Genomic DNA, 13,943 nt, shown 5'->3' on the forward strand with positions numbered 1-13,943 from the left:
ATTATATTTTAAACAAAATTTTTATTCAGTAAGCTTTATTTTCGGCATAGCAGTTCTTGTCAAAACATCGTTAAATACCTTTTGAAAAATCTAGAATAAATCTGTTCTCTTAATTTCTTCAGCAACCTTGTGTTATGAAGCACCCATTTATGCCCATTTATATCTTAGACTAGAGACTGGCAAACTATACAGCCCATGGGCCAAATCCAGCCCACAACCTGTTTTTGTGGCTCTTGAGGTAAGAATGGCTTTTAAAGTAAAAAAGGTCATTAAAAGAAGATTGCAGAGATGGTATATGATTTGCAGAGCCTAAAATAATTACTATATGCCCCTTTACAGAACAATTTCCCTTAGACTGTAATATATAATGTACATGCAGTTCTTTTTAGATGTTTTACAATCTTCACTAGAAAAATGTTTTGCTATAATCTCTTTACATATCCTGTATTTTTATAGGAATTCACTGAATTTGCCAGTCTTTATAGTTAGTATGAGCTTTTATTATTAATCAGGCCCAAATGTGTCTGTAGGACACCATAGACTTTAATTAAACTAGTTTGGGGAGGTTAGGGGGAGAAAGGGAGGGAGAGTTAGATTGCTTCTGCTTCTTAGTCATATGCTTGCTCTTGGGGGTGTACAGTTTTGTGATACTATTTTAACTTGAATATTGTCATTTCTCCATAGACACATTTTGTCATTGATACCTTTGCCTACTACACACAGAGAGCTTTTATTTCTTTGAGGCTATGTTTTGATGTTAAATTGGGCTGTATAATTGGTTTATTTGAGTCTTAATACTAATAACTTCTGGCAAAAATCCTCTAGTTGCCTGGTTATAATGCTTTGTCATTTATCATATTTTATTGATTCTAAAACATACTTTTTATTTTTCACTTTAACATTTTTGAAATCAGAATGCACCTTAAATTTTATGACATAATTATAATTAGTAGTTTTTTTCCCTCCAGTGGTACATAAAATAATGGTGCATCTTAAAACCAATAAGGTATGGTTCGTATATTCTGCTCATTTATATTTCTTGTTAGGTGCATCGTTTTCTTATTCCTTATGTTAATTCCGCCCCTTATTACTTACTGTGATATTGCCAAAATTCATCATTTTGGAAATCTTCCATCTTTTAAGGATTGACTTTGGGGGTTATTTTAATTCTGATTTTTGTGTATTGAGATAGATTAGAAGAACCATCATCCATATTTAGTCAATAGAACAATTTAGGAAAATGAACAGTTAGCATAGAGTGTTTTGAGTAGCACAATATCCTGATCTGTTACTGTTAGTTAACAGATGGCCTGAAGCCTATAATAGTTACTATTTTGCTGACTATACTGTAGAAGAACATTAACCAGAAAACCTGCTTAGTCTTAGCTGAGATTTTCTTGGATGGTTGCAACTGGGGACTCCCTGTGAATTTATAATAATATTTTGTTTATGGGAAATAATTAGAAATTATATAGTAATTGTTTTTTAGATCGTTAGTATCTTCCAAGGTGAGCCACTTCGTATTAAAGAAACAATAAGTTTTTTAAAGCAGCTTATTTCAGTGGAAAATCATTAAGTCAGTGACTTCAAAAAACGGCAAGCCAAATAAAAGAAGAAAGAAGGTGCGGGTGGGGTTTAATGCCAACATTAAATATGCAAGCATAGTTGTTTTTTGTCGTTGTTGTTTTTTTAACTCAGTGGTTCTAAACCTAGTTTCACCTAGGTAGGGTGACTTTTTAAAATATCAATACCCAGATATCTCAGGTAAATTAAATCAGAATGTCTGAGAGTGGTCGCTGGCATTGAATTTTTAAAATTCTTTAGGATACTATTATTATTGTATCACAAAAGTAATGTTTTTATAGATTTACCCACATATTTAGCTTTTTTCCCCCCTTCTCATACCTTCTTGCATCTCAGATCTTCCATGTGAGATCCCTTTCTTTCTGCTTACAATATAGTCTTTAGAATTTTTTTTTTAGTGAGAGCCTACTGGTGTCTACCTGTCAGATTTTCTTTGTCTGGAAGTGTCTTTATTCTACCCTATTCTTAAAAGCTAATTTTGTTGGGTCTGGATATCAGTTATCTATTTCTGGGTAACAGAGCATCCCAAACTTAATGACACAGAAACAACAATTATTTGCCCATGAGTCTCTGGGTCAGCAGTTTGGACAAAGCTCAACAGGATAGCTTGTCTCCGGTTTACATGGTGTCAGCTGGGCTCATTCATGTATCCGTAGCCACTTGTCAGGTCATCTGGGGTCTGGACAATCCCAGATGGCCTCACTTATATTTCTGGCGGTTTGCTAGAGTGAGAGAGTCAACTAGGCATCATCTTTCTTATCATTCAACTGACTAGTTTAAACTTCTTCACATGGTGGTTAGGTTCAAAAAGCAATATAGAAATGGCAAGCTCTAATGCACACTTTTCAAGCCTCTGCTCCTATATTTGCTAATGTCTTATTGACCACAGCAAGTCAGGTGACCAGGCCCAGATTCCAAAGGGTGGAGGAATTAGACATCATCCATTGATTGAAGGAGTGACAGTGTCGCATTCAAAGGGGTGTGCATTATGAAATGGGAGGGATTTGTAGCCTCAAAAATCTATCACAGTATAGAATTTTAAGATGGAATATTATTTTTTTCAGTACATTTTCTTTTTTCCACTGTCTTTAGGCTTTCATTGTTATTATTGAGCAGTTTAATTCCATGGCTTCTTTTCAGATTTTCTGTCTTTGTGTTCTCTTGTTCACTATAATTTATGTAGGTGTGAACTTTCTTTTGTCTGGATTGGGCTATATTGAATTTCTTTTGATTTGATATCTTTCATCTTTTCTAAAAAATTCTCAGCCATTATCTGCCTCTGCCCCACTCTTTCTCTTCTTCCAGAACTTCAGTTAAGTTAGATTTCTTGCTGTTTTTCCATGTCTGTGTTTTTCTTCTGTAAAGATTTTGTTATGCACAGAGTGGTGAGAGAGGGGACTCAGTCCTTGGCAGCTGCTTTCCTCTCGGCAGCCAGAACATTGCTCAGCTCCTCTTGCTTCCTCTTAGCATGGATATGTGTCCCCGTTCATTTCTTGATGAGCTTGACTTGCTTGTTCTTCGATACCTTGAGCAACCACAAAGCGCTCTGCTTTTCTGAGGCAAAGCCGAATACTTCTCAGGTCATGTTCACACCAACTTGTGTGTTAGGTGAGGCGTTCACCATGGTGGCTCAGCTTATGTTCTTGGTCACCTTATGGCCCTTGTTGAGGACCATGGCCATGGGGTAGTGCAGAGCCATGGCTAATGCATTGGAAGACTCTGTATCTATTAACTTCTCTTCTAAATACTAATTCTGCATAATTTCCTTTACCTTCCAGTTTATTAATTTTCAGTTACACCCAGCTGCTTAACTCTTTTATTTTCTCTTTTAACCAAATTAGCTGTAGTTCACGATTTTTTTCTTTTTTTTTTTTTATCAAGGTACAATTTACATGCAGTAAAATTTACTTTTTTTTGGCTTGATGTGCAGTCTATGAATTTTAACACGTGCATAGATTCATTCCTTTTATCTATATATCTGTGTGTTTGTCAATATCACACTCTTAATTCCTGTTGCTTTATAGTAAGTCTTGAAATCAGATAGTATGAGTCTTCCAATTTTCTTGTTCATGATTGTTAGGTTCTTCTAGTTCTAATCTGCTGGATCACTTTTTATATTTTTCTGTTCCCTGAAGATTTTTTTCAAGTTTGTCTCATTTCTTTAACTTTTGTACTGTAAGGTTCCATTGGATCCAATTTTAGTTTTTGAGTTTCTTTCTTGAACAGTAATATTTGTGAAGATTGATATCTCATGACTTTCATTCATTTTTAGGTATCTTTCTAAAAGCAAAGAGAAAATTTACTGTCTTGCAGTTACCATATGGATGCATTAGACCCTTTTATATTCTAAGATACCATCTTTATAGTTCACTTTGAACTTTCATTGAACATAGTTGAAAATTCAGAATTTTTCATTTCTTGCCCATAATGGCAAAGAAAAGAATATTGACAGGAGAAAATATTTCACCATCATAAGGATTAAGAAAATAAATGTAATGAGACAAAGCAGCACTGTAGATTTACGCTTTCCAGTATGGTGGCTGTCAGCCATCTGTGGCTGTTAAGCACTTAAAAGGTGTACTTGAGAAGTGCTGGAAGTCTAAAATGTACAAGTTTTAAAGACTTGAAAAGAGAAAGATAATTTAAAATATCCCAATTTTTTATGTTGAAATAACATTGTGGATATTTTGTGTTAAATAAAATATATTAAAATTAATTTCACCTGTTTCTTTTTACTTTTTTAATGTAGCTACTAAGAAATATAAGCTTACATATGTTGCTCAAATTCTTTTTCTGTTGGGCAGCACTGGTCTGTATGCTAATAGTATAGAAGCAACATTTTAGACTGAGTCTTCAGATGATAGTATCCTTGATAAATTTTTTGAAACCCAAAATTCAATAGGTGAACAAATTATTTCTAAGGATAAAAATGAAATATATTATTCTCACCTAATTAGTTATTCAGCAAGAAAGCCTTCATCATCCAATATTTTGCAGCAAGTACCTAGAATGTCTCCTGTTGCTAGGACGACATGTGACAGAGTTTGTACATTTTTATGATGTTTTTGCACCAAAATTTACTAAACAAGTGGACAAATACTGAAGTCAAGTGTTATACAAAGGCAAATAGAAGGAAATGGGTGATGTAGAAATGAAAATATTCTTTCAATTTATCATCCTAATTGGTTTTTCTTAATCTCAAATGTTTTGCAATTATGGAAAAAAGAAGAGGCAGTCCTGTTTTCAACAAAATTATGAGCCATCAAAAACTTTTAAACTATTGCATTTTGATGATTCAAATGCAAGAAGAACCAGAAGTAATGATAAAGTAGAACATGTTAGAGATGTGTTTGAAATCTGGAGTCAGTATTTACAAGGTGGAAATGTTCCAGGATTGTGATTGACAGTTTAAGCAGCTGGATACATATACTTTAAACTTAGAAAAATGTAGAATAAATATTTGGTTTACTATATTACTATATCATTTTTCCTAATATTTTGAGGGTTATGTGTAGCAAATATGATCTATCATCTCTGTCTAATAATTCCAGTCACTGAAGTCTTTTAAGATACGTTGTTTTGTCTTTCTGATGATTTTCACTCATGGTGTCTTGTTCCATAATATGTTCAGTTATTTTTACTGTATTCTGCTAATTGTATTTTAGGAAATTATTTGTAGGAATGATTTGGAGCCTGAGATGAAAAGTGCTGTTTTTCAGAAAGTAATTTTATTTGCTTCTGCCAAGCAGTTCAGGCCACTCCCAGTCCAGTAACCCCTTAAATCAGTTATACAATCTTGAGGTTTTCTGAAACGCCCAGAAAGTGCAGACCTGGAGACCAGCTAGTTTACTTGCAGTTCACCCTTGCCTTAAGGGTGTAGCCTTTTGAGATTCCAGCTTAAACCAGGGAGCATTTTGTATTAGATTTTCTACTTCGGGCAGGTCTCGGGCTTGGTTTCTGCCCACAGGGTCCTTCAAAAAAGAGGATTTGTTTTGATGGATTTAGCAAATGCCTTCGAGGGAAAAGTGAGCTTTTGAGCTCTCCTTTGTTTCTGGTCACCCCCTTTTCCTTCAGCTTTGGCTTGGTAAATTACTATAGTTAGCTCTTTGTTGTTTTCAAGATTTTTTTTTAATTTTCCAACATTTTTAGATGTTCACAGTTTGAGGGTTGTTACAAATAGTCTAACCCACAATTACCAGAAATGAATTACCACATCTATTTCTTTTTTTTGGCTTCCCTGTTAATTCACATGTACACCAGATTTAGGATACTATTGATTAAGCACTGTGCACATAAAAGATAATATATAGAACTATGTAAATTAAATAGGCTGAGAGTCACATTTTAGGAGAGAGAACCTAAGAGTCATTAAAGTCAATGGGTAATGTTCATTTCCTTTTAAACACACACCTGGCAAAAACTTGCTTTTCTTCAGATAACAAAAGGATGTAACAAAATATTTTTATTGCTTTTGGGGCTTTTCAGTTGGCTGTATATATGTGTGGCTGTAGGAAGTTGAGCGCTTACCAATATGAAAATTCAGGCTTGGTATGAAGAAGTTGATTCAAAACACTTACTGATGGCTGCTTGGAACCTGAACGACAGATCATCCACACCATACTCACGAGTTTTGACATGCCTAGTGGAAAGGTATGGTTAAAACTCTTACATCAACCTCATTTTGAAGGTAGATGAATCCAGTAACTTATTTATTTGGGGTTCAATTTTTTTTTTTACAGTGAATTATTTTTCTAAGCTACCTTATATGTATGTGCAAAGCAATTATAATATGAATTATAACATGATGTTCTCCAGTTTCAGTCCAATTTCAGGTGAGATATAAAAGGATTTCATCTAAATATATTTTCCTTAGACTAAAAACAAATCTCCCTTACCCAGTTACTTTCTATTACATGTACGTACTGCTGTAGCTAAGGAAATGACCATTTTTCTTAACACTTAACAAGTGGCTTTGCTTGCCACTCTTCTTTAAGAATGTGGTTTATTATGTTGCTCTGGGCTACACAAGCTAAGAATTAAGGTATTTAAGTATTATAGGAAGATCAGATATTTCAGTAATTTACAGTAGGCTGTTGCTGTGATTCTTGCATCTTGAGGTTAGCTGTTGCAAATTAAACGTCTTTACTTGAACCGCAGAACAAATGTTTTAGAGCAGTGTGTCAGAGACATGTTAGAAGGAGAATCAGATTGGTGTGATGGTAAATGGATGCTTAATAGCTGGTACTTTTGTCCCCAGTCATATTGAATTTTGTAGTTGACAAAGCAAAAGAAGAAATTTATTACTAAATGTAGTTGTGTTATGAAGAGTGGAATTTTTGCCTTTAAGTGATTTGACAGCTCTGTATATCTTGTTACATGCTCATACATAGTATTTCAGTTTATTTTGCATTAAAATCAACACTGATGTTTACATTTTGCACAATGAATTATGTCTAGGACCATTGTCAGTTGAGATAGTCATTATAAAGTCAAGCTGGAGTTATTCTAAATATTAAAAAATTCAGAATGCTTTGAATTACAAAATTGAGCAGATTAATATTTACCAGGCTATAAGCATTTACCGCATTTTTATATCAGCAATCTAGCTTCTTCATTATGAAAACATGAGCATGTTCTCTTCCTAGACTTTTTGTTTAATTCACTTTTTTTGTTTTGTTTTCTCCCTTGACTCTTACATCCTTGTCGTAATTGTAGCATCAACTACAGCCACAAAACTCTTTTTGGTTAGTTTTGTTCCAAAGACCTATCTCTGATAAAAACAAGAGTGATCTCTTTCCAGGGCTACTTAAATGTCTTCAGCTTCGGGGCCTTCCAGAGAGGCAACCATTTTATTTTTAATGGTTCCACAAAACTCCCATTTGATTTGTTCTGCTATGAGACCATCATCGAAATCCCTTTTGGATTTCAGCATACTATAGCTGCAGCCAGGGAATCTGTTAATAGAATTTATAATATTGAGATATAAACTTAGTAGTTTGCCATCTGCTCATTAAAAAACAGATGAGACTTCAAATAGGCAGGCAAAAATTTAGTAACTTTTCTGGGCCTTATTGAAAAATATGGTTGGGGGAGACTTATCTTCATTCATTCATTCATTTATCTGTCTGTCTATCTATCTATCTATTTATTTATTTATTTAAAATTCCCCATGACTGTTTTGTAAGTACTAATTTGTACGTCTTCATCCTTTCACCTTGGGGACTGGGTGAAAAAAGTGAAAAATGTGGTTTAAAAGGCCAACAGATCCCATTGAGATTAGATAGATATAGGATTTGAAAGTGTGACATATTACTTTTGAAAAATACTAGACATAAGTTGCTGTTAAGTATGCCTGAGACAGGGGTAGAGCAGGTGACTCCAATCATACATATATCATTCCTAAGTGGTTCAGAGACTCTGACAATGACAAACAATAAGACATTTGCAAATAATGCAGGTGCAAATGGAGGTGTGGGGATAAGAGTTACTTTGGCCACCTTGCCACCACACCCATTTGCCAGAGTATAGAATAATTAGTATTCGTGTCTTAAAAGGACTATGTTCCTTTTTCCCATATTCCCTTAAATTTGGGTGACTTCATTGAACTTAGCATATAGTGTGCATCATACTATTGGATTCCTTTAAAATGGACCTAGTTATTGTGTTACTGTTGTAACTTTAAATATAGGCTAGATTAAAGAGTAGTAAAATTATTGTAATGAAATAAGAAATCACCCTGCATCGGAGGGGCGGAGAGTGAGATGGAGGCTATGGCAGCTGCAGCCAGCACATGCAGACGTTCCTCTTAAAGGGACCGCAGCAGAACTTTTGGGGTGACAAACTTGCTCGCTCTGAGCTCCAGCACCAGGTCAGCTGCTTGGGGAGTGCCAGGGACATATGGGAGATGCTGAGTTGTCGGACTTTGGGGCAAGGGCTGGAGGCAAGGCTCTCTCCCAGACAGGAGTGCTGGCGGTACCATTGTTCTTCTGTTTAGCCCTCTCCCCTCCCGATATGTAGACACAGGCACTGCCACAGCGAGACATCATCAAACTGGATAACAGGTCGCTCTGCTCAGAGGATTCTCGGAAACTCTGCCTCCCCCAACTTGTGGCCCTTCCCAAGCCACATCCAGTGGTGTCCTCGGCAAGTCAGGTGCTCCTTGCTGAGCAGCTCCAAGCCCCACACTAGCGGCAGCCGGCATCGGTTTCTGGCATGGCCTCTTGAGCCATTGTAAGTATAGCACTAGTCTCAGCCTTTTGTGAATTACTTGCTGAATCTTACCAGGTGTCCCCAGAGGGGCACAGGCTGGGGCTAAACTTGGTCTGCAGCTTGACCCCTCTCCATACTGTGCCACTGGACACCTACTACTCAAAGCCATGCTAATAAGACTGGCAGACTTAGGAGCTTTGCTTAGTACATAGAAACAGACACAGAAAGGCAGCCAAAATGGGGAGGCAAAGAAGCATGTCCTATATGAAAGAACAGAACAGAGCTCCAGGAAAAATGGAGTCAGGCAATCTACCAGGTACAGAGTTCAAAACACTGGTTTATAAGGATGCTCAGTGAATTTAGGGGAAGAGTAGATGAACTCAGTGAGAACTTAAAGAGATAAAAAAAAACATATAAACGGAGATGGGAATTATAATAAGGGAACCAGTCAGAAATGAAAACAATATCTGAGATGAAGAGTACTTTAGAGGGAATCAACAGAGTGGATGAAGTGGAGGTTTGAATCACTGATATAGAGGATGGGGCAGTAGAGGACACCCAATCAGAACAGCAACAAGAAAGAAAGAATCCAAATAGATGACGATAATTTAAAGAGCCTTAAATTGGGACAACATCAAACATAACATTCACATCATAGGGATATCAGAAGGAGAAGAGAGAGAGCAAGAAGTTGAAAACCTATTTGAAGAAATAATGATGGAAAGCTTCCCTAATCTGGTGAAGGAAATAGGTATGCAACTCTAGGAAGCACAGAGAGTCCCAAAAATGATGAACTCAAAGAGGCCCGCACCAAGACACGTTATAATTAAAATGCCAAAGGTTAAATACAGAGAGAATCTTAAAAGCAGCAAGAGAAGAACAGTTAAGTTACCTGTAAGGGAGCTCCCGTAAGACTGTCAGCTGATTTCTCAACAGAAACTTTCAGGACAGAAGGGCTTGACACAAAATATTCAAAGTGATGAAAATCCAGGATCTACAACCAAGATTACTTTATCCAGCAAAGCTATCAGAGTCAAAGATCAGATAAAGAGCTTCCTAGGCAAGAAGAAGCTAAAGAAGTTCATCACCACCAAGCCAGTATTGCAGGAAATGTTGGAGGGATTTCTTTAAGAAGAAAAAAATATGTATCAAAAATATGAATAAAGAATGGCTGTAACTACATATCTATCAACAAGTACTTCAAATGAAAAAGAATTAAGTGCCCCAATTGATAGATAAGGTGGCTGAATGTATAAGAAAACAAGTCCCTTACATATACTGCCTAGAAGAGACTCACTTCAGATTAAAAGACACACACAGACTAAAAGTAAGGGGATGGAAAAAGATATTTTATGGTGGACTTAGAGGGTATTGTGCTGAATGGAGTAAGTCAGAGAAAGATAAATGCCATATGATTTCATGCACACGTGGAATCCAAAGAACAAAATAAACAACAGCAGAAACGGAAATGAACTTACAGAGACTATTTTGAGGGCTGCTAGAGGGAGAGGTTTTGAGGGGGTTGGTGAGAAAGGGCAAAGGATTTAGAAATACAAATGAGTAGTACAAAAATTGGAGCTATAAAGTATAGCATAAGAAATATAGTCAATAATGTATGTAAAATGCGGAGGAGGACTAGATTTATTGGAGTGATCACTTTGTGAATTATATAGATCTCTAATCACTGTGCTGTACAACTGAAACTAATATATTGTATACCAACTGTAATTGAAAAAAACTCAAACTGTGCACTGTAAATGTGAGCAATTGTCTTATGTTTAAAGCAAAACTACCATGTGCCCCTCCCCCCTGCCCTTTTGCCACTCTCCTACCATTCTTTATTTCATATGTTAAGTCCTTGGAAAAAACGACACCACAGTATCTTCCACAAACAGGATTGGATCCCTGTGGTATAAGATATATAATTTTAGTCAAGATTTTTTCCTACAGAAAGTTCTAAAACACTAAAAATTTTGTGGAGAGAAGTCCATTTTTCTTAGTAAAAGCTTTAAACTTTCTAGTAAAACAACTTCTAGTATTCAGAGTCAAGTTTTATAAAATGATGAAATAATCAAAAGGCTCTTATTGTTGCTTGTTTGCGACATCTTTTCTAATGGATTGTTTTTGCTTATAGTAAAAGCTAAAGGAATTGTTTGTGATTTAGGAATTAACTCTTACTGTAATATAAAGTAGGTGAATTATCACCAGCTTGTAATTGTCCCTGTATGAATTAAGGACTGTTTTTTCCACAAAAATCATTAAAATCCTAGACTAATTGTTTCTGAGCCATTGGCCAACCTATATTCAGAAATGGGAGCACATTTCATTAATTAGTTCAAGGAGAACATAATAAAGTTAATCTGTTGCTAATCCATACTTTTGGAACATCTGATGTTACAAAGCAAGATACAAATATGGGTTTATATATAGAAACCAGGTTCCTTAGGTAGCATATGAGAGAAATACTTGGAGTGATCCTGGTTCTTTCCATTGAAGGAGGAGCAGGAGACTTTTCTGCCATCCTCTGCAGTCAGTGAAAAATTTTGCCACTGCTGCACTATCTTATAGAAGTTGATTAACACACATTAACAGGAGCCTTGATGTTATACCTGGTTATTTTAGACAGAAGCACAAAAATAATTGCACATCATTCTTTGGAGAATGGAATTACATTTTAAATGTACTGATGGAGCTGACAGATTTAAAGGAAACTTGTGCTAAGTTTAAGTTTTTTTCTTCTTCTGTATAGTGCACCCTTTCACAACATGAACAGTCGACCTATTTTATGCTTTGTCAGTCTGGAACAAAGCTGCTTAACAAAGACAAGATTATGATTTGGGGAGTTTCATGACCTGAACCAGTATTCAAAGAAGGAAAAATTGCAATTTGTGAACCACCACATATTTTTAAAACCGCCACAGTGGTCATTTGATCAGTGCATGAGAATAGTCCATTTACTCAGTATCTCTAAGCAAGTTATAACTGATTTTTTTTTTAATTTTAATGATGTTTTTTATTTTTTCCATTTCACCAAAAAAATAAAGTAAACTGAAGGAAATTGCATCTTTTTACATTAGCATCTCATATTTATTCGAGTGTCTTATCAGTAGGTCCACTGTTCAGCAAAAGAGCTGGTTAAAGTTACACACAATGATGTCATTGAATTCGCAAGTTGAAGAAATGAATATGAATAAGATACATCCATCAAAAGATAATTTTATTCATGCACTTTACCAGAGTTCCTGTCCATAACTTAGTTCTTTTCCTGACTATTCATTTTCATCATGATTTAATGAAGTCCCATCTGATTTTAAGTGACGAACTGATATTTAACAGTAATATATTGAGAAAAGTATAGGAGTCTCAACTCATTTATTGAATAAATCCTGTCTTAAATGATTTTGGAACAAAGTAGGTTTAAATAAGAAATACTGAGGAATTGTACAATTTTTTTTCACAAGACTGATGTGCAAACACTAATTCCCAAGTATCTCCTGTAGGTGACTGTTTCTTTTGGACCTGGTTCTTAAAGATTTCTGAGACTTGCCAGTGTTGTAAACCACTTTGCCATGGTTGAGAATGTTGGATGCATATGCTTTGGTTGAGGATTTTTAATAATCTCATAATAAATCTAGATTGTATCTTTGTGAGTCCTACTATTACCAGATGGCTACTTCTATAAAAGTGCTGTCTACCAAATTATGGAATTTGGGTATACAGTAAAAACTCAGCTTTTAGCAGCCACAAGAAGACCAAATAATGGCGAAGTGTAAGAACTGGAGTTGAAACTGCTATGGAATCTATGGAATACTTTTAAAGTATGTTCCAGAAAATTACCATTTACTTAACTAATTCTGTCAAGTTATGTCAATGTAAGAAACATCGTAACTGTTAGAGAATTTTTATGAGTTTATTTGAGCAAAACTGACAACATATGCCAGGCAGCAAGATCTCAAGTACTCTGGAGAATAACAGTTGTACAGTCTCTTTTATGCATTTGAGATCAAGGAGGAAATGTAAAGACGATTACGTGAAGGTGGGAGGGAACAAAGCAGAGATTGGATTACAGGAGAGTTAAGCTCATGCTTTAGAAGGAGGGGTCTAAAAGAGGGTATTTCAAAAGTGTGTTAACCTAGATGCACAGAACACAATGGACAGGACTTGCTTAAGGCAAAGATAAGGAGTTATATCCTGGGGTGCGACTACTCCCCATGACCTGCCCAGTTAAGAATTTATGATCAGATCACCCTGTGGGGTTACTTTCCATTGAACTTTTTGTCCACAGTTTCCCCTTTTTGGTCATAAATCAATTTGAAGGATGAATTCATGACCATCCTTTTGGTCGGATAGTGTGGTCTCCCAGTGGTAGGAAGGCTCATTCCTAGGAAGTCTCAGTACACGTCATCTTGGTGACCATTGGAGATGGGACAATAATGTAATCATGTGATGTGAGTTGAAGCCAGACTTTTCCCAAAGAGGAAGATCAGGTAAGTGATAGGCAGTCAGGTCTTATGGCTTTCATTGAAAAACAAACAAAAACCTCTGGATCATTTCTATCCTGTGAACTATCAAGATTGAGTTTTGCCTTCTGTCTCATTTTTCTGAACTTGGTATCTAATATAACATTTTCATAAGCCATGAAAAGAATTAATAGTTATCTTATACTTGTTCAGTAATCATAAACAGTTGGACTAGATAGATAAACCCAAAGAACAATTATAACTATTATTATAGCTGATATCATTAGCAGTCAGGTAAAAAGAATCAAACAAAATGCATTCTGAGTTCAATATTAATCCTTAGGCATACAGGCCTTGTCAGTGTCTTGGGATAGCTATCTACCTCTAATGTCAGTGGCTTATCATCCTCCAGGAATCTTTGGTGCCCATTGTAGATGGAGGCAAGTGTCAGAGACAAGAGTAGATGTCCCTTTGCAGTTAGATGCCTCATAAGGTCCCTTCCAGTGAGGTTGGAGAGTATCTTTTATTTGATATCCTTTACAAAAAAACAAAAACAAAATCAAAAGTCTTTGTCTCCTGGGAACTCTCTGTGAAAGGAAGCAGCTACCAATTTGGCATTTTCTCGAAATGACTTTATCAAACCTTGGCAATAATGTAAGATATTGCCTTTCAATGTCAGATCATAAGTCC

The 13,943-nt window shown here is 35.8% G+C and overlaps 1 pseudogene; it reads right to left on the reverse strand.

The window, feature by feature from the left end:
- Positions 1–2,983: 2,983 nt before the first annotated feature.
- LOC120605557 (60S ribosomal protein L36-like) lies at positions 2,984–3,283 on the reverse strand (annotated as a pseudogene).
- Positions 3,284–13,943: the final 10,660 nt, after the last annotated feature.

Source organism: Pteropus medius, unplaced genomic scaffold (genome assembly GCF_902729225.1).
Source record: "Pteropus medius unplaced genomic scaffold, Ma_sr-lr_union100, whole genome shotgun sequence".
Lineage (NCBI taxonomy): Eukaryota > Metazoa > Chordata > Mammalia > Chiroptera > Pteropodidae > Pteropus > Pteropus medius.